Genomic DNA, 27,624 nt, shown 5'->3' on the forward strand with positions numbered 1-27,624 from the left:
AAAGAAAATCCGCCATAGAAGCGGAATCAAGCACTAAGCAGCATTCTGACGGCTAGCGTTTCTCCGCCGTCATTCCAGGGGCGTGTCACGGAAGGCTGCACGGAGGCGTGGTACTCCGTAGCCATTCCTTCGAGCAGCATGAGGAAGCGACTATAACAAGGGCTCATCAGGTCCCGGCTCAGCGCTTTCCAAATTCAACATCTCCAAGAACTATTCTATTGAATTTTGATGATTATAGGATTAAGGAGAGGATTCTTTCTAGAGCCTATCAACAACGTCAGTTTTCAGTATCAGAAACAACAAAATGTAGGATCTTTTCTGACATGACTGCAGTAGCTGCAAAAAGAAGAAAATAATTTGTTAAAATTCTACATCTATTTAAAGCAAATGGCGCCAAAGCCTCGATTGCGCAGCAGTCAAAGTTGAAGGTCATGGTTAAGGGAAAATTTTACTTGTTTACTGACTTATAAGAGGCACATTCTCTTCTTAAGGAGATCTCTTCAGGAGACAGGGCCTGAAAAAAAAAGGGGGAAAAAAAGGAAAAATCGAACCTTTGGTTTTGTAATGCCTTACTCTTTCTGAGTTGTTTTCTCTCTTTCTCTTTACTCTAGTTCTCTTTTTTTTCTAAAAAGATGTGTTGTCTAGCGTTAATCTTGATCAATAGTAGTATGGGGCGGTACCAGATCTACGGGTCACGTTGGGTGTAATAAAAGCACACCCAGAATAGAAGAAGTGGGATGAATGCGGACAGCGTGGCAGGGAGGGGAGCTTCCACATTCCCGGGTAGGGTGGGCGAGGGGGGGTAAATGCAGTAAAAAGGAATAGGTGCAATAGGTATAGCATTTTTTTAATGTCTATTGTTAGGTACTTAACAAGGAAAAGACCTTTTTTAGATTGAATTTAATACATGTAATATCCTGTCAATTAATGCAAATGGAATGTTAAATAAACAGAATTACGGGGCTCTCGTGAACTGGGTATTTCTCTTAGATCCCAGGTGGTCTTTTTCCAGGAGACTCATTTGAAGTCTAATAGCCCGAAGCTGTTTATTTCGAGATACTTTTCTAATGCCTTTTTTTCATCAGCAGGGGTGGCCCAGAGAGGGATCTGGCCTGGGAATTTTTACAGGTTCAAAGAGATGCCAAGGGTAGGTGACTCTGGGTGGTAGCAAAATTGCAAGAGAAAGTTATACATTTTGTGAACTACTATGGCCCCATCCTTGATGATATTTCTGGGTTGACAGTTGAAGTTTTAAGGGGAGTCCCAGGACAGATTGTTCTAGGAAGAGATTTTAATTATATTCAAGATTTGTTAAGGGACACTTCTAATAAGAAAAAGAAGCAGTTAAAACCTAAAACAAAATGTTTTTTTGAAGCACTCCTACATGAGTATCAATTAAGGGATCCCTGGCGTTGTAGGAACGTTGAAGAAGAATCTTATACATGCTATTCCCACCGGTTTCGGACTGCATCCAGAATAGATTTCTTGTTTAATATCTAGATCTTTTCAAATCTCAAGAACTCTGATCGGATGCAATCCGTTTTCCGACCACGGCAGAATAGAACTAGAGCTAGTGCTTGGAGGGGTGGATGGGCAGCGTCCCAGGTGGCAGCTGGATCGCACCCTTCTACAAAATCAGAATTGGGTTTCAGGATTCAGAGAATGGATTACACAATTCTTTGAAATGAATGATAATACAGCTAAACTCTTTTCAGTTTGGGGCAGATTTAAAGCAGCAGCAGGCGCCTAGTTCATCGCGTATACCAGTGCCCAGGCGAATGAAAGAAAGCTAAAAATATCTATGCTTCAGTCAGCCGTAGAGAATGAATATGCTCTACAGCTCCAACAACATTCGAGTCAATTAGAGCAGGCTAAAGCTCTTCTACGGGATTTTTTTATCGTGGAAGAGATAAATAGCTCGAATGCCTTCCAGTAAAAGGTCTACGAAGACAGCCAGTTGGTGGGAAAATTACTGGCTAACTCTACGAGAAAGAGGCAGGAGTCATCACTGATAGTGAAAATCCGAGTGGACTGGAGGAGGTGGATGGTGAAAAGATCTCTAGGATCTTCCTGGACCATTTTGAAAAATTTACTCTACAGAATACCAGGTTGAGGAAGTAATGATCCAGGAATACTTTGCAAATATAGAAATCCCCAAAATCTCCGAAAATAGGGTTAACCAAATCGGGCTTGAAATAAATACCTCTGAAATACAAGAATGTATAAAGGCAACATCAGGGGCAAAGGCTTCCGGTCCGGACGGATACCCAGTTGAATTTTACATTTTTTTTGTTTTTAAAGAACTAGTAACTCCCTTGAAAAAGTTATTTAACTATATTAGATTAGGTGGGCATGTCCCCGTGGAGTTTAAGGAATCTACATTTATATGTTTTGTTAAAAAAGACAAAAACCAAAATGACGTTAATTCATATAGGCCAATTAGCCTATTAAATTTGGATTATAAAATCCTCATGAAAATATGGGCGGAAAGATTTTTGCTCGCAGCCCAGGAAGTTATCCACCAAGATCAGACTGGGTTTATTGCAGGATGTTATATGGCAGCAAACACCGAATTCGTAATTCAGGCATTGGACTATTTTATTATAAACTCGACTCCAGCCTGTATTTTAATGATTGACGCAGAAAAGGCGTTTGACTTGGTCAACTTGGCAGCATTGTTTTACTCTCTCGGTCAATTTGGTTTCCCAGCCTCAATTATTAAGATGCTACATAACATCTATGAGGGAGCATCGGCTCAAGTAATAATCAATGCAAAACAGGCTGAGAAGATTAAGGTAAATCGGGGTACAAGGCATGGCTGCCCGTTGTCCCCGTTGCTCTTTACTTTCTTTATTGAGCCTCTAGTGGTAATGATCAGGGACAATGTGGCCATTCAGCCCCCTATCATCGGTATGTCTAAATTAAAGTTGTTTGCCGATGATATTATCCTTTATTTAATACCTAAAAAAGAAAATATTGAGAACTTAATGAGAGAGTTTAAAGACTATGAAAAGATAGGGGGATATAGAATAAATGCCAAAAAAACTGAGGTCCTTGCTTTAAATACCGATCTACATTTTCTCCCTATTTATTTGCAGGCCCAAGCTGCAAAAAGTGACCCAATTAGATACCTGACTTGCGAATATGATAAGCTTTTTTCCATGAATTACACTAGAATGAAGAACAGAATGAAGAACAAAATTCATTCCATTATCAGTTATAGGCAGGGTATCATTGATTAAAATGTCAGTGCTGCCCCTGCTTATATTTTTGTTCAGCAATGTTCCCATTAAAATTAATTTAGGTTTCTTTAAAGAGCTGGAAACAATGCTGAGAGGTTTTATTTGGGGCAACAAAGCTTCGAGAGTCAAACTGCCAGTGATACAACTTCCAGTTGATCAAGGAGGTTTAGCTCTACCCCATTTAAGGACCTACTATGAAGCTGCATTTTTTTATATATTGGCAGGATTATTGAGGGTTAATCAGATAAGAGATAATTTTTTTCTTATAAAGATGTTACAAGAGGTAGGTTCCCAAATTCCAATTTTTTTGAAAATTGCAAAGCTTCCAAAGAGGTCAAGATACAAGACGCTAAGAGAATATGCCTCAAGAATGTCGCTCCTTTTTAAAAAACATGGTACCGATGGCTCTCATTATTTAAGTTTAATTGAATGTACTCAAATAGGCCTCCCAGTAAGTTTGAATCACATAAAAAATTGGGAACTTTGCGGGCTCCGTGAGTTGAGACATCTGGTAGTCCAAAACAGGGTAATTAGTTGGTAGGAGGTGGTTGCTAGAACGAATAGTCCCAGGCGTCCAACCTTTTTTGACTATATGCAGATTGTCTACTTCATCAGAAATGAGATAAGTGGCCTGCTTAATCTTCCTACTGTTTTGTTAACAACTCTGTACGGAGGAAAAAAGAAAGGTATAGGATATTGATACAAGGTGCTTAATTGCTCTGGACAAACTGTACTAGTAGACAGACATCTTGAGAAAATAAGCCTCGCGACTCAATGCAATTTTTCCTCAAAGGATTGGGAGGCCCTGTGTCAGTTGGGTAATACATCTTTAAGTGCAGCCAATTATAGGAGGATGTCCTTTTTATCTCGCTGGTTAGCGTATTATACACCGGAGGCTCTGGAGAAGATGTACCCTGAAGTTGAGAATAAGTGTTTCAGATGTATAGCTAATGGTCAGGGAGGATGGCACCATATTTTCTTCGCTTGCCCACAGTTAGAATCTTTTTGGAAGGAGATTTTTGCTGATATACAACAGGCCATTGGGAAATCTTTTCTGACAGTAACAGAAGTGGCCCTGTTTGGTATATGCAAGGATAGGAGTGGGTTCAATAAAGCTGAAGAAGTACTTATATTTCTATCCTGCGCTGTCGCTCGTTCTTTAATACTTCAAAACTGGAAATCCAGGGAGATCCCATCGCACTTAAAATGGTTTAATAAAATGAGGAGAACCTGTCTTTTTGAAAAGGCCTATGCTGGCAGAGTGGGAGCTATAGGGAGATTTGAAAGGAATTGGAAATATTTTGGGAATCTAGAACAAATGAACGGAGGATGATTCGAGAAGAAAATCGAGAGTAGACGATATAAGTTTTTTCACTATTAACAGCCTTTTCATCTATGTAATAGGTATGTTTTTTAGGACATTTGCACTTTATCAACACTTTTTGTAGCCTTACACTAGCTTGCAATAAGCACTTTCAAGATTGCACTTTATTTTACCTCTTGCACTTTGCAGCAGCACTTTATTGCAGTTTTGCACTTTTTGCAGATGCACTTTATAAATTGTAAATTTTTTATATAATGTCCTGAAAGTTTTAATGATGTCTTTGGCTGCTTTTTCTATCTCAATAAATCTCTCTCCCTTTTATCTTTTTATCTCTTGTCTCATATTTTAAGGTTTTTTTTATTTATTTTTTAGAAATTTATTGAAATGTATTGATATTGAAATTTAAAGTGAAATATGTTTTGTAGCTTCGGTTACCTAGTGCTCTGTTCAATAAAAAAAGATAATATCTGTAATGTTTTTGTAAGGCTGAAATGCCATCTGTAATGAGTCCACCTTTGGCCAGTCACATAAGAGCACAGTGTTGGTTATTTTGGAATATTTGCTGTTGGGGCCCTTCGAGGTGAAGGTTTAAATTCAGAGAATGCACCCCTCAGTTCAGTGTCTAATTATTCTTCAGAGTTCAAACACCCTCGTGCCTTCTGGAGGATAGCAGCAAAGAGTGACTGGGTCATTGGAACCTCGTCAAAGGGGAAACCTTTCACCCTGCTGCCTTCGGAACCACAGGAAATAATTGCAAACAGTCTGAGCAATCACAAAGTCAGTGGAGCTGCACCAATGTGCATCACAGTTCCTCTGGCATTGACCCCCACCATGCATACCTTGAAGAATATTGCAAGATGTAAAAAATAGACACGAAAGGAACATTCACATCTTTTACAGTTTCAATGACATACATCACATTTTTTTTGCATTTTTATATAGCGCAAACTTGACTTGAAGGTATCAAAGCGCTTTACATGAGCACCAGTTGCATTACAGATGGACACATTCATTTTTAGGCACGGGGAGATAAAGTGATTTGCCCAGAATCATGGTTTGCTTGAACTCCTGCCAAGACTCGAAGCTGGTTCCCTAGCTTCAAAGTCAGCCGCTCTAGTCATGTACCTTTGAAACTCTCCATTACATTGAGAAGACATTTACCATTGAGGGTTAGTGATAAAAAAATAGAAATTTGAAAATTTGCATTTTGAACATTTTCCAGTGATTGTGGACGGCTTGAGGCAATTTGGCAAACAGGCAGTGATCTCAAGGATCAGCGAATCCCCCCCTTCAAATTAGCGGTATCGCAATACTGATGGTGTACTGTATTCTGTCTGTTCAAAGGACGGCTGTCTCAAACTCGCAATGCCATCTCACTGTGAGTGACAAGCTCCTCTGTTGCTTCCAGTGAGATACCCACACTGCATTCACAGATGTGTTCGAGGAGCACAGCTAATCCTGCATTAGGGCACTGTAACTCATTCCTATATCTTGCCCTCTCTGCCCCTTGTGGGCAGATTTGCTAATATTTTGCACTGGGTTTGCATTGTAGATGCTAACGGGCGCAGAATGTTTATTTGTTTTACGTTGGAAAGTTGCCTGAAAGTAACATAAAGCAGGGTTGTGCTCTGCTTAGCAATATTTTATATTGGGGGCATTTCATGGGTGGTACATGGGTGTTCCCATTTAACCCGATGGGTTTTTGACACATATTTCTATCTACTAACAATAGTAGACTGGGTTAGGTGCTAAAACATAACACCTTTATGAATTCAATGTTAACTCTGGAAATATTTGTATCTCTCTGACTTTGCATGAGTATTGCACTTTACAGCACACATCCAAAGAGGGAAAGTTTTAAAGTTGCCAAGGCACAGAATTTTATGATTAAAGAGAACACTTCCAGGAACAGAAATATTATTAGACACAACACAGACACCTTTGCACAATGGTGCGAATTACTGTGCTTGGCGCTAGGCAGCCTGATGGTGCACTAGGGAGAGAGCAGGACATTGCTATATCTTAACACAAATGGTGCTTCCTGTTCTCTCACGTGGAGCAGAGTAGGAACTTTGGTTGCTGCTATGCATTGCTTGGGGTTTTAGTAAATCTATCTATCCCTTGGAATTAGGCAACACATTGGCTTTCCCACTGCACCCCTCCAAGCATCACTGGACGAAGAGCACTTGGTACATGTATAAACTCATTTTGTTTCCTTAGTGGTAGCAGGATAAAATATAAATCAAATGTGATTGATACATCACATACGCAAATCAGTCTTGGCCGTGCCGCAATAGGAATAGTCCAGCACAAATTACCAAGCCATGTCCTTTGTTTCCCAGTGAGCAAGTAGCCCATTTCTGGGCATACCCTTAATCACTTAGGGTGTAACATTAAACACACAAAAGGTGATGGAAGGAATGCCTACAATAAGTCTAGCCACTCGCAATAACTCAGGGTGGCAGGGTATAATCTGAGGCGGCATGGTGGCCAAGGGAAAGATGGGTTGGAATATTACCTTCAACACTTGCCACTGGTTAGGATTATTGTCACTCCCATCATCTTTTGTGTGTTCAATGTATAATCCTGAATTGCTAAGGCTATGCCCAGACATGGGAACTTGTCACTGTGCCACTGAAACCAAGCTCCACCCAAATGAAGATGTGCAAGAAGGACAAAACATCCTTGGCTTGCTTGTGTTCCTGTTCAGTCGGGACCTAGCTTGACAGTTCTCGCTGGACTGTTCCTATAACGCATATGAAAGCCTTCCACCCATCCCCTTTCGTGAATCTGATATTGTGCTGTCAGTCCGTTTTGCCCGGAATCTTTTTTTTTTTTTTAATTGCGATTCCTTATTTTGCTCAAGCATTTAAGGAATCGCAATTTTGCGATTCCTTAAATGCTATGTAGGGGTGCTTTTAAAATTGTGATTTTGTCTTAAGGAATCGCAAAATACCACCTACTTCAAGTAGATGGTATTTTGCGATTTCCTGTCAAAATTTATTAAAAAAAAAAAATCAAAGTGCCATGTGGCGCACAGACATGCCCTTAGGGCATGTATGTGCGCCACATGTACTTAGAGGCACATTCCAGGGGTGCAAACACCCTTGGAATTGCGATTTTCTCAGAGAAAATCGCAATTTGAGAATGTATCCCCATTCATTCCTATGGGCCTCTTGGCCCATAGGAATGAATGGGACACTCATTCATTAATTGCGATTCGCAATTTGCTAATCGCAATTAGGGAATGTTAGAGGTTCGCAAAACAATTGCGAATTACTACCTACATTCCATTTTGCAATTATAAAATAGCGATTCCTTAAAAATCTCTATTTGTGGATCGCAAAATGGAGATTACCTACATATGCCCCCAGGTATCTTAAATTCTAAGTGAATCATAAGCCCAGGCAGTCAGATTTCTTTCCAGAACACCCTGTAATCAGAAGACTGTGCAAAAGCGAGGCGTTTAGTGCCCTGGTGTGTGTGGAAGAGAAATCTCCATGCTCTGTTAGTGGATACATTATTGGCCATGGTGGTCAACTGATCCAATGCAATGCATGTTCAACACATGCCTTAATAACAAAGAGGCGCAGCATGAAGTAGTAAAAGAGAGTAAAGTAGACACAGTGTAAGAGACAACTGTACTATAACATCATTTAATTATGGGCCAAATCAGGTAATCGGGAATCTCACTGAGAATGTAAAACTAAAACAAATTCAAGGAGGGATCTTATCCTTACGTTTAATCTATGGCATATTGCACTGCAATAGCTGGAACGGAATATTTGCAAAGAAACAAAATCAACCGAACTGACAATTTAAATTGACCTTCCGAACATAAAATATGTGTTACATCTCCACCATATCGCACTCAGAGCATATTCTTGGCTGTAATGAAGGATATTCTATATGTATTTGCCCCATCTTGGTTTTGTGTAATTGACCACTGGAAGCTCGTTTTGGCGGCATTTTCACTTTCTTTTCAAAAGTAAAATTTTCGGCTTCCAGTGACCTCACCATTTTATCGTCATAAAAATGGATAGAGTTGGATTGCTGTGTGTATTTAGACAGCAGATTGTGCTCCTCTTGCCAGTATTATTTTTTTTATCATAGGTGACATTGCATTGCTTCTTGTCAAGCAGCTCATTGCATTTTTGAAACTGGAGACACTCCCTGTTATCCATCAGATTATCACATGTGCGTGCTTGATTGAGGCTTGAAACCAAATGTATAAGTCAACACGTGAAATTTTTCTATGGGCAATCTTTGCGTTGGAGAAAGGAGTGCATAACAACTGGCTGATTGTGGATACTTTTTTACATTGACAATAATATCTAATATATTTATTACAGTTTGTTCAGCAATTCAATATGTGCATATTTTAAGTATTTTGATTAGCCTCGAAATAAATAAATGGCGTATGACAAAGTCTCTCAATTTGAATTCAATCAATCAATCAATCAATCATGGTATTTATAAAGCGCACTACATACCCGTGAGGGTCTCAAGGCGCTGGAGGGGGGGGGGACGCCGCTATTGTTCGAAGAGCCAGGTCTTGAGAAGTCTCCTGAAGGTTAGGAGGTCTTCAGTCTGACGCAGGCGAATGGGGAGCTGTTTGTCATGGAGAGGGTGGAGTTGAGGATGACCCCCAGGTTGCGAGCGTGGTGGGTGGGTGTAGGGGGTGCTCCTGGTGCAGTCGGCCCCCCCGGAGTCGTCCCAGGCTGAGGGGGTGGAGCCGCGGATGAGGACCTCCATCTTGTCCGAGTTCAGCTTCAGTCCGCTGTTTATCATCCAGTCGGCGATGGCCTGTATTCCTTCGTGGAGGTTGGTTTTAGTGGCGTGGGGTCGTTGGTGAGGGAGAGGATCAGCTGGGTGTTGTCGGCATAGGAGATGATGTTGAGGTAGTGTTGTCATGCTACATGGGCGAGCTGTGCCATGTAGATGTTGAACAGTGTTGGGCTGAGGGATGAGCCTTAGGGGATGCCGCAGATGGTCTCGGTGGCTTTGGAGCAGAAGGGGGGGGGGGCGGACGCTCTGAGTTCTGCCGGAGAGAAAGGAGGTGGTCCAGTCCAAGGCCTTCTCTTGGATCCCGGCGTCATGGAGGCGTGTTCTTAGTGTGCGGTGGCAGACCGTGTCGAACGTGGCTGACAGGTCCAGGAGGATGAGGGTCGCGGTTTCTCTGTTGTCAAGCAGGGTCCTGATGTCATTGGTGGCGGCGATAAGAGCAGTTTCGGTGCTGTGGTTGCTGCGGAACTTGGACTGGGTTGGATCCAGGATGTTGTTTTCTTCGAGGAAGCTGGTCAGCTGTTTGTGGACGGCCTTTTCGATGACCTTTGCCGGGAATGGGAACAGGGAGATGGGTCGGAAATTCTTGAGGTCCTTGGGCTCCACCTTGGGTTTCTTGAGTAAGGCGTTGATCTCTGCGTGCTTCCAGTTCTCCGGGAAAGTCGCTGTCTTGAAGGAGATGTTGATGGTTTTCCAGAGGTGGGGTGCAATGATGCTGCTGGCTTTGTTGAAGATGTGGGGTGGGCAGGGATCTTCAGGGGATCCGAAGTGGACGGTGTTCATGAGCTTGATGGTGTGGTCGTCATTGATGTAGGTCCAGGCCAGCACGTGGTTGGTGCGGGTGGTGGTTGTGGGAGCGGGGGTCACATCGGTTGCTGAGGTGGTGGAGGCGTTGAAGCTGTCATGGATGTCTGCGATCTTGCGATGGAAGAAGGTGACCAGCGAGTTGCACAGGTCTTGAGACAGTGGGATGTTTTTGGTGTTGATGTTGTGGTTGGAGAGTTCCTTCACAATGCTGAAGAGCTCTTTGCTGTTGTGTGCTTTGTTGTCTAGGCGGTCTTTGAAGGAGGTCCTTTTGGCGGATCTGATGAGGTGGTGGTGTCTGCGGGTGGCGTTCTTGAGTGCTGTGTGGCTTTCTGGTGTTTGTTCACTGGTCCAGTTCTTTTTGAGTTTTCGGCAAGTTCGCTTGGAGGCCTGGAGGTCTACAGTGAACCAGCTGACTCTCTTGCTGGTGTGGGTGTTGGGGGTTTCTTGAGTGGGGCTAGGGTATTGGCGCAGTCGTCGATCAAACATCTGATGCTGCGAGCTGCAGTGTCAGGGTCGGTCAGGTGTGCGGGTGGGCTCTGGGCGAGGGCGGAGGTAAGCTGGTCCTTGGTGGCCTTGCTCCAGTTGCGGCGAGGCATCTTTTGGGTGTGGTGGTGTGTGGTGGATTTCCGGAAGGTGAAGTGGATGCAGTGGTGGTCGGTCCAGTGGAGTTTGGTGGTGTTGTTGAAGGAGACGTTGGCTCTTGCTGAGAAGATGGGGGTCAAGATTGTGGCCAGCGGAGTGGGTGTGTGTTGTGACGAGTTGTCTGAGTCCGAGGTTGGTGAGGTTGTTGATCAGGGTGGTGTAGTTGGTGTCGTTGGTGTTCTCGAGGTGGAAGTTCAGGTCCCCGAGGAGGATGTAGTCCGTGGAGGCAAGGGCGTGTGTGCTGATGAAGTCGGCGATGGAGTTGCTGAACTGCGGTCGAGGTCCAGGGGTCTGTAGACGAGGTTGCCTCTGAGGGTGGTGTTGGGGTCGGTGTGGATCTGGAATTGCAGGTGTTCGGCGGTGATGAGGGTGTCGTCGATATTGGTTGAAACTTTGAGGGTGTTCTTGTGGATGATGGCGATTCCTCCTCCTAATCCATTGGTGCGGTCCTTCGGAGTGATCTTTTAGCCTTCCGGGATGGCTATGGCGATGTCGGGTGCCGAGGAGGGGTTCAGCCAGGTCTCCGTCAGCAAGGTGACGTCTGGGGCGTTGGTGTCGAGTAGGTCCCAGAGCTCACCGGCGTGTTTGCGGCCAGAGCTGGTGTTGAGCAGGATGCATCTGAGGAAGTTGAGTTCTTCAGTGGGCGGGTTCGAGGGCCGGATACTGGTGAAGCTGCAGGTCCGGCAGGAGAAGGGTCCTTGGATGCGCTTCGGGCGGCTAGGCAGCAGGTGTATCGTCCGGCATTGAATGCGTGGAGGGTGTTGGAGCCGTAATGGAGGCGGGCGTCGTGGTGTTTGCGGGGGCCAGGGGTCCTGGCACTGGGCGCGGTCCCGGTGCGGATTGTCACAGACGGGCTTACCTTAGGCGCACCCGCTCCTTGGCCTCCGTATGTGGGACTGAGGGAGGAAGTAGGAGCTGGGAGGCGGGAGCGGGGTGGAAAATGGGAAGCAGGGGCGGGGCCGCAGGAGACTCAGCGGCAGGAGATACGGAGGGGGGAGCGGGCAGGGGGTAACAGAATGCAGAAGTGGACATGGGGCACAAAGGGGAAGAATATCAGTGCTGGAGACGGTCAGGGACACAAAAAGTACAGTGAAAAAAAGACAGGGGTTAGTGCAGCAGATCGGAATGCAGGCCAGCTAAACCATGTGAGCGGCAGCAGCAGCGGTCTTCAGGGCATACAGGGGGTCGGCATGGCAGTGAGGGGAGAGACCTGCCTGGTAACAGGGTCAAGGGTCGCTCTCTCTACCGCTGCGCGGCCTCCATATGTTGGGCTGAGGGAGGGAGAAGCAGCTGGGAGGCGGGAGCAGGGCGGCGAATGGGAAGCAGGGGGCAGAGCCACAGAGGACGCAGGGGCAGGAGATACGGAAGGGGGTGCGGGCGGGGGGTCACAGAATGCAGAAGGGTACACCGGGCAACAAGGGGGCACAAGGGGGAATGATATCAGTGCTGGAGATGGTCAGGGACACAAAAATACAGTAAAAAAAAGACAGGGGTAAGTGCAGCAGATCGGAATGCAGGTGAGGTAACCAAGTGAGCGGCAGCAGCAGCGATCTTCAGGGCACACAGGGGGTCGGCGTGGCAGTGAGGGGAGCGACCTGCCTGGTGACAGGGTCAAATAAATTGCGTTTTGTTTCTTTCCAAATCTTTATTAATAAGCCTTCATAAAAAAAAATACATGTCTTAAAATACTCAGAACAAAAAACCTAGGTAATAGCATCAAAGTAATATAAAGCAAGAATAATTCAGCCATTTTACTCTTTGAAGAATTTTTCAGCAGAACAATAATGTTTGTGTTGTAATTGATGGTTAACATTGACTTTATTACATGTTATTATTCTTGCCTTTTTGCCGAACTGTTTTCAAATAAAAAACAGAATGTGTTAGATTTACAGAAAACAGCACCTTTGCAAACCTACTTACTATTATGAACCTTCACTTCATCACTATCTATATATTCTGATTGCACCATTTAAAGGTGCCACAAGCAAATAGAGCTGATGCAGAGCTATTTTCAAGTACTGTCTGGAGAAGGAACCCCTGACCGTTTCCAGGAGTGTCCTAGTGATAAAAAAAAATCAACACATTCACCACATTGTACACTGTTAGAACAGAGGAAACCACAACAATCATGAAGACCGTTCACTTAGGAGACCCAGCAGACCCCTGCTGCACCATGCATTCAACAAAGGAGCATCCATATTAGCAAGACCCTCACCCATATCCTCAACACCTACATCAGTGCAGCAACATTCCTGAACCATGGAAACATGCTGCCATCAAAGATCTCCTAAAGAAACCCTTGTCAGACAATACAAAATTCACTAATTACTAACTGTTATCACTCCTTCCCTACCTACCTAAAGTACTGGGAAATGCCATTAACAAGAGCCTCTCTGACCACCTCGCAAAGACCAGCTTCTCTAAACCACAAAATCAGGATTCAGACCCAAAATCAAAATGGAAAGTGCCCTTATAACAGCAAAGGATGACAAGATGATCCTCAACAGGGGGAAAACACAGCCTTCATCCTTATGTACCTGTCAGGGATGTATGACGTTACAACGCATACTTTTACAACGCATACCTTTACAATGCATTTTTTACACCGCAACATCCATTACAACGCACACCATTACAACGCATACCATTACAATGAATTCTTTGAAACTACCTTTACAACGCATTCCACTACAACGCATACTACTTTTACAACACATTACATTACATTGCATATAAGGTAAGTGTTGGATAGTGTAGGGGTTAAAATTACTATTCTAACTCCAGGGGGTGCAACAGTAGGGTAAGTGTTGGATAGTGTAGGGGTTAAAATTACTATTCTAACTCCAGGGGGTGCAACAGTAGGGTAAGTGTTGGATGGTAAGTTTTGCGTTGTAATGGTATGCGTTGTAATGACTGCGTTGTAATGGTATGCATTGTAGTGGTGTGCGTTGTAGTGTCATGCGTTGTAATGACTGCGTTGTAAATGCATGCGTTGTAATAGATTTTGCGTTGTAAAAGTTTTGTTGTAATGGTAGTGCGTTGTAAAAGTTGCGTTGTAAAGGTTGTATACCACTTGTCAGCAGCCTTCAACAGCATCTCCCACCCCAGTCCTCATCCCACAACTCCATTAAGCAGGCATTCAGGGACTCACTCTCGATTGGATCTGCCCCTTACTCACCGGAAGAACTTAAACTGTCAACATGCCCCCTTATATGTCTGAAGCAATGGATCTTATTTGCAGAGTCTCAAAGGGCTCCTCACTTAGCCCAAGGCTCTTCAGTATCCACATTACTCCGCTGGTCGACGTCATATGAGCTCCCAACATAAACATCCTGGGTGGGTGACATAATAGTGAGCCCTTTGGTCATCTATGGAGCAGCGCCAGCACAGAAGTGCACATGAGCTAAATACGGTCCGGCTTGTAAGTAGGCAATTTCTCCCTTTCATATTGCAGAGAAACATTCTGATTTTGTCAGACAATACCACCTCTTTCCAATTATGTCAACAGACAGGGCAGTGTGGAGTCATGTGCAATCTGTTGGGATACAGTTGGCTGCTAAAGTTGGTGTAACTATGAGAAATCTCAGTGGTAGCGACTTATGTAACAAGTTCACTCAGTGTGAGGGTGGATGCTTTTGGCAGTCGCTCTATAGATGACCACAATGGGAGCTACACCCCGAAGTGACAAATATGATCTCCTCCAAATTGGAAATTCCATGTACAATTCTGTTCGTCACAAGTTCTGTGCTATCCACTCCCCTCTGGTTTGTTGCCTGTGGAATGCCTTCACGGTCAACCGGTCTGAGGGCTTTCAGTACATGTTGATGCTGTTTTTGCTCCTGTCAAGTACTGCAGAAGATGTGGAAGGAACAAGCACTGTTGATTCTAATTGCCCCAGACTGAATGCAAAGGATCTGTAAGTCTATTGTGTTGGCACTCAGCTCTCTGCTGTCTCTTGCTATCCTATACAAAGTGAATCTTCTCTCACAGTGGGATGGTCATGTCCTCCACCCCAATCCCCGCATACTGTATCCACAAATGTGGAGATTGAGCACTGATGGTTTGAGTCAATGTAACTTCCTGATGTAGTCATATACCTCATCTTGACGGCCAGGAAGCCTGCTATCAAATTCGTCTACGGAGGTGGTTGGACTATGGGCCTGATTTAGATCATGGTGGATGGGTTACATCATCACAACGATGATGGATATCCCATCTGCCAAAATATAAATCCCATAGGATATAAAGGATTTACATTTCGGCATTGTAACCCATCCACCAAGATCTAAATCAGGTCCTAAATTTGTTCAGCAGTAAAAGTTGAAAGTTTTCAACCCTTTTAAACCTTTGTCTTGGTCATTTTCCAATTTTTCTTAACAGCATTCTGCTGAACATCAAAACTGCCTCATCGCTCACAGTCTTCCACACAGAACTGAACAACTAGCCATTTGAGTGATTTCCAAGATCACTACGATTGCTCAGCGCATGGATACCCTCAAGGGTGATGGAATGGAATGGAATGGAATTGGATTTATAGAGCGCATGGCTGCCCTTGAGTGTCCCAGCGCTAAAACAGTTAATAACAGAGCGAATGAGGAAGAAAAGTTTAGGGATCTTTGGGGAAAAGGAAAGTTTTAAGTGATTTTCTGAACTTAGGGTATGAAGGTTCCTTCCGTAGGTCCCTGGGCAGGGCATTCCACTTTTTTGCTGCATTCAGCGAGAAGCGACGACCTCCCGTGCGGGCCTTCCTTACTCTAGGAGTAACGGCCAGGTTTTCTTCATCAGATCGAAGGGCACGAGTGGCTTTGTAAGGACAGATCAATCCCCTGAGGGCTGGGGGGCCGTTACCTTGGAGGGATTTGTAGGCAATACATAGCGATTTGAAGGAAATTCGCTCCTGGATTGGGAGCCAGTGCAAGGCTCTAAGCAAGGGTTTAGCTGAAACCCATCTAGGGACTCCCATAAGGAGCCTTGCTGCGGCATTCTGGACCCGCTGTAAGGTGTTAATCGTGGCCAGGGGTGCAGCCAGGAGGAGGGCATTGCCATAATCCAGTCTGGCCAGGATTAGGCCCTGAATCAGAAGTTTTCTTGATTCGAAGGGGAGCAGGGGGAGGACCTTCCTTATGGCCCGCAATGATCCAAAGCATCCTCCAGCCACCTTCTGCGCATGGGTCATAAAGGTGAGTTGGGGTTCAAACCAAACCCCAAGACTCTTGACTTTCTCCTTAGGGGGTGGTGGGTCCCCCATACAGGGAGGCCAATGGTCGGAGGACAGAGATGGAAGTGGGTGACCCATGACCATAATCTCGGTCTTCGCTCCATTGAGTCTAAGTTTGGAGGCAGTCATCCAGGAGAAGATAGCTGACAGGCAACTTGACAAATCAGATGGGTGTCCCCTTTGTTGTGACAGCGAGACGATGAGTTGAGTATCGTCTGCATAACTAACAGATTTGATCCCGAAGGGGGCTACTGCCTCCTCTAACGGGGCCATATAGACATTGAACAGTGTGGGGCTCAGGGAGGAGCCCTGCGGCACCCCACACTGCAAGGGGACGGGTTTGGACATTGAGCCATTCTCCCAAATCCTAAACGATCTTTTATCAAGGAAGGACTCGAGCCATCTAAGAGTCGACCCTGTAATGCCCACTTTGGCAAGACGCTGGACCAAGGTTGGGTGGTCGACGGTATCGAATGCAGCGCTTAGATCCAGGAGGATCAGAGCTGCAGATCCCCCTGAATCTAAGATGCATCTTGCTTCTTCAGTAGCCACTAGAAGGGCGGTGTCTGTACTCTGACCCGGGCGAAAACCAGTTTGGGAGTCGCTCAGGAGACCATTCTTTTCCAAATAGTCTGAGAGCTGCCTATTCACCAACTTCTCAGCCACTTTGCCCATTCCTGGAAGCAAGGAGATTGGGCGGTAGTTGGCCATGTCCAAGGGATCTAATCCTGGTTTCTTAAGAAGTGTTTTAATTTTAGCTTGCTTCCAGCTAGGGGGGACAAGCTTGTGCTCTATGCATCTGCCAAACATCCTCACTTATGCCAATGACACATAGTGGATACTGTCCAACACAGTCAAAACACCCAACACCAGGAACAAATCCACCCCATGCATGACAGAAGTGGCCATCCGGATGAATTCCAATTGCCTCAAATTGAACTCAGACAAGACTGAGGTGGTAGCCTTTGGAAAGACCGCCTCGCTTAGGACTCCACTTGGTGGGTCACAGACCTTGGACCCACACCCATGCTAAAGACCTGACTTTTCAAGTAAGTCCCCTAGGCTGGCCTCACACACCTGCTACAGAGCACCAGGATAACCTCATGTGTGATTAGCAAGCTATAAAAACACCAATAACATAATGTAACATAACAGGAGAAAACATAAATACCGGTCTTCTCCACTGGGGGGACTGCTATCAAAACCTGTCATCTCCAAAAGAACAGGGCAGTGCATTTCTTCTCCATTGGAGGTGTGCAGTGCCACGTGTCAGTAGAACAGGGCATGTCTTGTCCATTGTGGTGTTACAGTTGCAAGTGTCAGGAGAGGAGAGGGAAGTGTCTGTTATCTCCATTATGGGCACAACATTGGCAAACTAGCAGAAAAACACTCAGCTTGTAAGCTATCTGAAAAGAGAAATTACACATGAAATTTCTTTAACATGGCTAACCATGTTGGTATTTAAAGGTGCTCGCCACATGGTGGGAAATATTTGACAGAAGAGAATTTAACGGTGAGAGACTATACATTGTGTATTTTTGTGATTTTGATTTGTATTTTTCACCGATTTCGAGTGTTATTCTTTTGACCTTACCTATCCCATATCAGCATTGTTCGCCTTGGTCTTTAAATTTGTAGCTTTACATGAATGACTCACAAAAATAGGCACCTGTTAAGTTAATTGACACTTTCTGATTGTAAGAGAGTGCATGAATAATTGTAGCCGATGGAAGTCAACCCACAAGTAATAAAGTCACTAACATGTTAAAGGTTTCAGAAATTTAACCCTGCACTCAACTCATGGTGGATATGGCACAAATCAAACAGGCTTAACTCAAAGAAAATGTATAAAGCATTTAAAAGTACCAGAGCAATTAAAAAATCAAACAAAAAAACACAATACAAATCCCACACTAATTTATAAAAAGTTTGAAAATTTTAAGAAGCAAAATGACAAAAATGCAATAAGGGAACCAGACATATTCATTTTTAAAGATTTAAAGTAGAAAAAGCACCATAAACATAAAGTACCCCATGTAAGTCATTGGTCAAAGTAGACCGGGACCAAGTGGAGATTCAGACCAACGAATATGGAGCTCAGGTTGGATACACTTAGTAGATCGGTCCTTGTGAAAATCAAAACGTTTGAACCCTTTTTTAGTCACTTTCTGGAACAAAAGCATTGAAACTTCCTCTAAGCCCGAATGCAGAATGGGACTTCATAATTTTTTCAGAAGACAAATCCTCCCCTTGTGGATCACATCTGAAACAGTAGCCTCTATGGAATCAAAGGCCGGAAACATGAATCCGGTTGGTCCTTCTGGCACTGTGGACCTTTGGAAATTTCTTGATGAAAAGTCCAAACACAGAATGGGATTTGGTTATATTTTCAGAGATGCAGGAATCTCTGAGTGGGACAAAGCCGAAATGTAATCTGATGCTATGGAACTGCCGGTGGTACACTTCTCCCGGTGGGTCCCACTGAAATTCTGGAGGAAGATGTTTCTCAAGATTCCAAACCTTTTCTGGTGTTCAAACAACCACCTTAGTACACTCACTTCAGGACTGGAAAAGAGGCACTTAAATACTTTTAGGGTGACACGAAGAGGCCAACAACATGATTCAGTCCAGGTCCAACTGCTTACTGGTAAGCTGGAAATTTCAGGAGAAAGGGCTCTTGCAACTTGTTGTGTCCCTGTAGACCAGTGATAAGTCAATTTATCCTTTGCATACCACTTCCTTGTCCCGGGTAAAAGTGAGAGCGCTCTAGCCTTTCAGGTCACCTAAAGTCTCAAATAGCAGGTGCAATCTTTCTCTTGTTCTTCCACAGGTCCAGAATGGTGACTTGGTGTGCCACATTTTTGCCTACTCCAGTTAGTGAGTGAGGGGGACTCCTGGCTCTTCCCTAACCAATGAGTTAAAAGTTCCTAAGGGTAACCTTACCCACTTTTGCTGCAGTTCCTGTTTTCCCCTCTGCAAATAATCCTACAGGGCATCTTTTCCCCAATATCCAAGACATACGGAAACGCTTCTTTTCTTGTGCAGAGTCTATGTTACAACCTAGGCATGAATTCATGATCAGTTCCCTCCTCTGCGGTCATTCAAATCATTCTTTAAGTGGCTTTCCTATGAGTTGATTTGGTGCCAGTCTGACTAGTCTGGACAATGGCTGGCCCTTTCTATGTGTCACCTAACATTCACTTTCAACAGAGCAGGCCCCTCTGAAAGAAATTAATATCCTTGGCTCACCAAAACTGTTCTGTCTGCCAGGGGAAGAAGAGCACCTCCCCAGAGCCAGGCCCTGCTCTGGGAACAGTTTTCACACCTCATTAAGGTCAAACACTTGATTAACAGCTACTGAAGAGCTATTGTAAAGCAGCCTTTAGGAGTTGTAGGCATGAAAAAAAGCTAACTTTGTAAACATTAATTTAACTAAATATTTATATAATTTTAATTTTACATTTTTATATAGCACAAACTTACTCGGGTATCAGAGCGTTTTACATAGCACCAGTTGCATTACCTGAGGACACATTCACCACTGAACAACTTGTTGTTACCCAGCAACCTGTTTTCTAGTGCGTGTTCCTAATGTAAATCATTTTTGGTGTTGCAATATAAGATTTGCGTATACTGCTGTAGGAGAATGGTACACTTGCAGAAGAAATAGTAAAGCTAACCCAACAGAACCACTGCTCTTAAAGTTTCAGCATAAGCATAATTTCACTAAATTACTCATAATCCTCATTATTCTAAGTCAGACTCCCCTGAATAAGGGGCCATCCAAATCATTTTTCCTTTTCATTATACTATGGTATGTGTCTGTCAATGTTCATAGATAACTTTTATTTTGACTTTAAGAATCATTAAACAGCATAATTCTGAAGACTAAACAACCTCATATTGCACATTTGAATATCATAGGTATCATTGCTGTGTTGTACAGCAAAAACACTCTAAGGAATTACACAGACATTGGCAAATTAAAACTTTATTCAGCAATGTGCCTTTAAAATCTGTGCGTAGGTTTGGAGATATTAATGTTACAGTAAATACAGATGCTCAGAAATAAAGTATTATTCAGCCACATTTCCACTGCCATATGTGTGTTACACAACTTGCAACAGCAAATGTGCATGTATGGTTAGTCCTTGAGTGTCACTGAAAAAATATATGCTTTGTCTATTGTGTTGTTTTTAAAGAATCTGCATTCAATTTTGCATATTGTAAGTCATTAAGGGGCATATTATCAAGGACGGCGTTAAAATTATTGTGGGTTTAGCGGCAGAAAACTGCAGCTAAAGCGGCGATAATGGGCTTGATAATATGCCCCGGAGAATTCCAATGGAAGCCCATGTTCACACCAGAACATGGACTTCGATTGGAATTCTCAAGGGCATATTATTAGTTTTCTGCAGCTAAACCTGCGAAAAATTTTAACGCCGTTTTAGATAATGTGCCTCCTAAGATTCTGAATTTCAAGTTTAGTGGACAACTGATGGGGGGTAATAAGTCACTCAAAAAAAGCTAAAAATACTATGAGTTGCCTTTATCAATCACATCGCAAAAGACTCAGTGTAACGTTTTTGTTTGAATATACGTTTTTATTTAATAATGATGTAAGTTTGTATTGTCAAAAATATTGTAAGTTTATGAGCAATCCATTTGGAGCAAGTTATAGTTTTCACAGAGAAGCTGTTAGATGTGGTTGGTGTAGTAGGCAATACATGGTGATTTTCAGTAGTTTTTTAAGTTTCTCTTTGAAACGATAGCAACGCTGTAACTCTGTGTTTTAAAGTAAATTACAGAGTTTAAAAAGAAATATCAGTTGTTAAATGCAAGGTTGCCGCATGAATCTCCATCCACTAGCATGCATGGCCTTCATCTGAGTATTGTCATTCACTCTTGCTTACACTAATTACTTATATATGTATAAACATTTGGGTGTGTACTCGTACCTTTTCCAAAATGTCTAAAAATACAAAATATCAGCAGCATTCTCCCAGTTCACTTGGAATTCGTGAATTCACCATTGTGTGAATGCTTAATTTTTAGAGCTTTTTTCCATGTCTATTGTAAACTATCTAACTCTTGTGGCCTATGTCCAGTCGAAATGCCTGGCTTTCTCCCTGAATCATTGATTTCCATGTCACAGAACTGAGTTTGGGCACATGCATGAATTCCTAGATGTTGAGAAAAAACATAATAGTAGTCCGTTATCAGTTCATTAAAATTCATTAAAAATGTAAAAATGATTAACAGAAGTTGCAATTTTTGTGCTTCCAAGTTTAATTACCAAGATAACTAAGTGTCAAAATGTTAAAGCCAGCGTGAGTGCTCTTGCAGATGTGGCTATAGGAACTAGACCTGTTACTGGATGACGACCACAAAAAAGCTGTTATTTGCTAGAACAATGCGAGTAGCATGAGCTGGGCATGTCTTAAGAGGCAGTGAGAAAGGAAAAACAATCCACTGCCACTCCTCTTCCGGAGGGAACTTTGTTGTGTCTTAGGTGGAGAGACGGCAGTGCACTGTGATGCCCTGCCGTGCACCTGTGCAGCACGTACCGCTGCAGGTGCCCCCCCTGAGGACCGCCAGCTGGGATTGTCTTAAGCACAGTGCAACGTTCTCCTGAGGACCATGAGTCAGCGTATCTTTATAATGAGTAAAAACAATATGTTGGGAGGAAGATATGACTATAAACGAAGGACTGTCTCGCCAGAAGTTGAGTACATACTAACGAAATATAATATTAGATCACATGCAACTGTGCGGGCACGTACATCAGTGATGGGGCAGAGTTTAAAGAACAGGAAGCAGTGGCGCTCTGAGCAGTGTGATCTCTGGTTTTGAGTGTTCGTGCAGTAGGCACGCGGTGCAAAACAGTTCAGGGGGACACAAACCCAATGGAAAAAAAACCCTGTAGTGGTATAGGGAGGCCTATACCAGAAGTGGAAGCAAAACTGGTCCTGTGCACCCGCTAGTACGTCACGTGGCCCTGAAGTCAGGACTCGGAGTTACGTGCAAGATAAGAAGTACATGAGGGTTCAAAATAAAACATGAGGCACAAACGTTTGTGTAGGTGAGAATTGTTTTATAAGTCAATTGTTGGTCAGTACAGAAAATAATAGCCAGCCGACACATGTTTCGTCACACCGTGAAGGTAGATGCGACTCATCAGGGCTGTATGCTAGGAGTATTTCAGATCTCAGGCGTGGGGAACGTTGCTGGAGTGTGCTAGCGAGCGGCGTCAGAGGTCCGGGTAGTGGATCTGGATGGGGCAACTGGTGATTCATGGGATAATCCAATACAGGACGGATACATTAGACATATTAATTGGTGTTATACGTCACACATGTTTAGATCTTTAAACGCTGGGCAAGGCAGCGGCTCGCCCAGAATTACACTATGATTCGGTAAATGTCGATGTGGGGACACAAACCAGGGTCTTCACATTAGACTCTAAAACACACTGTGTGCAGAGTGAACTAAGTCACATAATATTTCCTTGAAACGGTGCAGCTGGAATTTCTTCAGAACAATCTCAGCTTTCTCTATTCCAAAGGTGCTTCCGACTTGCACTCCAAGCTTTATTATCCTGCAGGGATGAGAAAGTGCACTTTGTGCACCTGAGCGCTCTTTCCATTTGGTGCTTCTGTGACAAGTTCAACGAGTTCCTAATCTTCACTGCCTCAGTGAAGAGGAAGCCTGGCTATTGTCTACTTTTCAGGAATCATGTGAATTGTTAAATGAAAACTTAATGACCCAACCAACAAGGCAAACTCTGCCTTTGGGGCGGAAATCGAAACTAGTGGTGCGCGTGCCACAGAGGAGCGGGGGCGAGGGAGCCAGTTGGTGTCTAGGACGCGCTGATGCGCGGCCTAGACACCCGTGGAAATGGGCGGAGCAAAGGCGGGACATGCGCCCGTCTTTGCCCAATTGCATGCCTTATTTTTTTTAAAAAGCATGCTAAAGCCAATGGCTGGCAGCGAAGCGTGTGGGCAGCTTTTGAAGCCCATACAAGAGGTCTCGCATTGCGCGAGCAGGGCTGCGCACAGAAACGCTAGGCACGAGACCTAAAAACTACTGAATGGAAGTACTAAAAAACTAGCTTCCTGTGAGAAGTTCTTCCTCAAAGTCAAAGTTGGTGTAGATCTGTTCAGTGTTTTTTAGCCACGCGTAACTTTTCTGCAATGGGAGGATTTGCATTTAGTCTGGCCTATTAAATGGTTCTAAAGTTACACGCAGATGAAAACTGAAGTTTAAATGTGAAGACCATTTGAAATTTTTTTTTTAATGAGCTGTTACCAGGAGAAGTCCCTATGCACTATAAGTGTGCCAATTAATACGAGAAGACGACCTATCTGTTATTAGTAGCATCAAACAGGAGTTGCGCTCAAAATGGGATTTGCAGCTCCATCGTAATTAGTCTTTACAAATTTAAATGTGCAGGATCCCTTCAAAGAGCGATTGGTTGTGTGCAAGGTTGTAGCAGCAAACATTTTGGAGATTTAGTACTGAACAAAAATAAGGTGTAAAAAGATTCTGTCTTTAATTACACATTTATACTTGGCTCCCAGTGTTTGTACATGGATTACAGATGTGCACTTAAAAGGGATTTGACATATGCAAACATTACTTTTGCCTTTTTAGGTCTGGCGTTAGCCACGGTTTTTGATTTTACTAAAGTTATAAGGATAATCTACTTACTTCATGGGGCTTTCAGTCAGCTTTTTTCATCCATTGGTCTGATGCAGTTTCAGTCACATTTTGCTTCCAACTCACTACAGCATACACAATGGGACAACGAGTCAACCTTTTTCAGCCACTGGCTAATTCCACTTTGAGTGACGACATTTTGAACTTTCACCAAGAGCACATTCATACAATGGGTAGTTCCTTTCTGTGCCATGTTTTTGTTTTTTCTTTATTATTGTTTTAGAGTTGCCTCTGTTTTTAGAGTCTGGTGTGATAGCAAGACGCTTTCTACCAGTTGTTCAAGTTTTTTAGTGAGCACAGGGAACATTTGAGCGTTATCCATTCCTATCTCCTGCTAATGATTTAGTAAATTCCTTTTGGGTGGTCTTTGTGTATCTCACTGCTGCTATTTCACGGCATACCATATTATGTCCATTTAAAACTGTTATTCATAAAGTTATTCTTTATTTAGTATGCACAATGAAGCAAGTTTAAAGCTGCACACCTGTATTTCATGTTGGTATGTATTTTAATTGAGAAGTACATCGCTGTCTGTCTGTTTATCTACCTACCTGCCTGTCTGATAATTGACCTGTCTATCTACCTGTCTGTTTATCTATCCTTCTTTCTTTCTATCTATATATCTATCTATCTATCTATCTATCTATCTATCTATCTATCTATCTGTCTATCTATCTATCTATCTATCTATCTATCTATCTATCTATCTATCTATCTATCTATCTATCTTTGCAACTCTAATTACCGGTCTATCTTTGCAACTCTAGTAACCTGTCTGTTTTTGCAAATATAGTGATCTAAACAACTATATCAATCTATCATCTATCTTTTACTTATCTATCTTTGCAACTCTATTGAACTGTCTATCTATGCAACCTATGCAGCATTATCTACCAATAGTTGTAACTCTACCTGTGAATCTATCAATCTAGATAACCCTTTCTCTCTATGCACCCATCTCTGTCTATGAACCTGCCTCTCTACCTATCTACACAAATATATGTAACTGTCTATGCAACATTCACAATCTATCTATGCAACACTCTCTGCCTCTGCACACCTATATATCTATATTTTCAACCCTATCTCCTTGAAATAAAGATTTCCAAAAACATTACAAACAAGCAACAGACAAACATTTTTTTTGCCATCAGCCAATTTGTTTTAAACTTACAAGGGACTGACAGCTTCCCCAACAATAACATTTTGAAAAAAACATAGCAGAAAAATACAAGAACTGCCAAAACCAAAAGACTGGCAGCCAACGACAGGCCTATTGGCTTTGCTAATGCGTGTTTGTTTATTATGTCACTCCATTTTCTCCATTGAAGATTCCTTTTACTACTAGTCAAAAGGTTTTGTCAAAAACAAGCACAAATGACCCTCCATGATACCCCTCAAAATTTAAACTCCTCAAAACACACACTGCCTAACTCTACACACCTACCTTGAATACAGATTATAGTCTCTCTTAACGTACTCATGGAACAATACTGTGAGTTAGTGGCTTTTATTTTACTTTATTTATCCATTCATTAATCCTTTTTGTTACTTATGTAATCTGTGTTAATTATATATATTGTACTTTGTGTTACCTGGGTGAATTGTTTGTGCTCTTTGTTTCACTTTTCAAAATTTGCAATGAAAATTATTTGGAATAAAAAAAAAGCACAACACACTGGGGTCGATTCCGAATTCAGGTAAAACCGCTCTGAATAGCCGTTCGGAGCATTTTTCCCGTACGAATCGTACCCTGCAACGTCCCGTGTACGAATGTCGAAGTACGATTCATACCAGGAGCCGGACTCCATACGAATCGTACAGAGACCGTACGACTCGAATCCCCGTACGAGTCTCCGTCGGAACCCGCTGTATGCGACATCTGGTTGGCTCACGGCTGGTTTATACGACCCAGCAAGTACGATATGTGTCGGGTACGCACCCTACGACCCTTTTTAGGGGAGCTGAAAACAGCTGTAAAAGCAGAGTTTGCGCCGAAACAGGTACGGAACGGCCCCCCCGGGTAGGGTGTGTAACCCCCATGATCGCAGGGGTACGCCCCGTACACCCAGCGTACATGGGGTGCGGTGCGTACCCCCAGGATCACAGGGGTACGCACCCTACCCCATGTACGCTGGGTGTACGGGACGTACCCCTGCGATCATGGGGGGTACGCACCATACCCCATGTACGCTGGGTGTACGCGGCATACCCCTGCGACCGTACGGTGTGTATGTGATTGTGAGCTTTTACATACGAATCGCCCTTACCTGACGTGGACCGTACGGATCACGTCCTGATGCCCCGGTCCGGATCGTACTCGTCGGGTCGTATGAGTTGTACGGAGACAGCTCCGGATATGATTCATACAGACGTTTTTTTTACCAGATTGGAATCGACCCCACTGTATTCTATGTGTGTGCACTTTAGGTAAAATAGGAGAAAAATATAATTTAAATCCATTTTAGCACTACACAGGGTTGAAGTAAGGCACAGAATATACTACACTAATGGAATCTTAAGAATGAATCAAGCCAAACTTAATTTGGAGTCCTACTGTCTGTTTCACTGCACTGCCACCTGCCAATGGCTTATACTACTTGGAAATCGACAGAGAAGCGCATTCATTAGAATGGGGCTGTAGTTGTAAATCAAGGTGGCTATTTGCTGAAAATATTTTTTTATTCTCCTAGTGGACTAGTGCCCAAAGATTTACAATATCAGGATGTTTCATTGGGCTACCTGACAATGAAACCATGTTGACTGTTGTATCCCTGTGGTGCTCCATATTAATATTTTTATTGGTAATTTTTATATTTTGGATATCCAAACCTGTTTAAAACAGAATGCAGTGCCATTTTAGTTTTTTTTTAAAGTTGTTTGCGGGAATTTTAATCTGGAGTAAATATTTTATACTCCTTATGCCTTGAGTATGTTAGAGTATGTTAGGATGCTCCCAGTGACCCTTGGTCAATGCTTATGGGTTACTTATTTCAAAGCTGCCTTGCTACAGTGGGTAATCTGAGATAAGAATATATTCAAATGGCCACATTTTCATGCCTGTGTTTCTGAAACAAAGACACACAAAAACTCATGCACACACACAAGCACAAACATTCACAGTGTTTGGAACTGAAGATAGAGACTAAGGGCCTCATTAAAATGTCGGTCGGAAAGGCTCTGAATGGCATTCAGTTTATCCGAAGCCGATTCGGAACCCGCCTTTCAACCGACTCGGAAACCCTTCTAACTGATTACGATGTCCAGAAAACATTCAGACTTTCCGACTCCGTTCCAAACACCATTCGGAGGAGCTGAGTCAGTCAGAGCCTACTTATACAGGTCTATGGACACAATTCCAATCTACGGATTATGATGTCAGATGCGGACATCCTTTCCGAATTGGTTGTTCCGACATGGATCGGCTGTTAGCAGCCCCCCTTCACCTGGGGCCCTCTAATGGGGCCCATGGGGGCACCCATGGGTCCCCTCTTCCCACAATGAACAGTGTGGTAGGCACCATGGGGTGGCTACCACAGGGTGCACGATTTTCCCCTCCCACCCCTTTCTTTAATGTGAGACTGTGTTGTCGGTGAGAACAAAGGCTCCCATTGTAGTCAACGGGAGATTGTCCAAACAGTGTTCGGAAACATCATAATCGGTTGGTCGGACTCCATTAATCCGATTTGGTTGGAAACCATTCTGAGACCTAGTTGGTCGGAATGCATTCTGACTGATATCGCAATGAGGCCCTAAGATGCTGTGGATTCATAAGGGAATTTTAAGGTATATGTAGTTTACATATCCCATCATTTTTAACAATCAAGCAATAAAGATGGACTGACTTTAAAAAAAAATCTACCCACTAATAATGCTGTTTCTCAAGT

The sequence above is a fragment of the Lissotriton helveticus genome, chromosome 2_1 (genome assembly GCF_964261635.1).
Source record: "Lissotriton helveticus chromosome 2_1, aLisHel1.1, whole genome shotgun sequence".
Taxonomy (NCBI): Eukaryota; Metazoa; Chordata; class Amphibia; order Caudata; family Salamandridae; genus Lissotriton; species Lissotriton helveticus.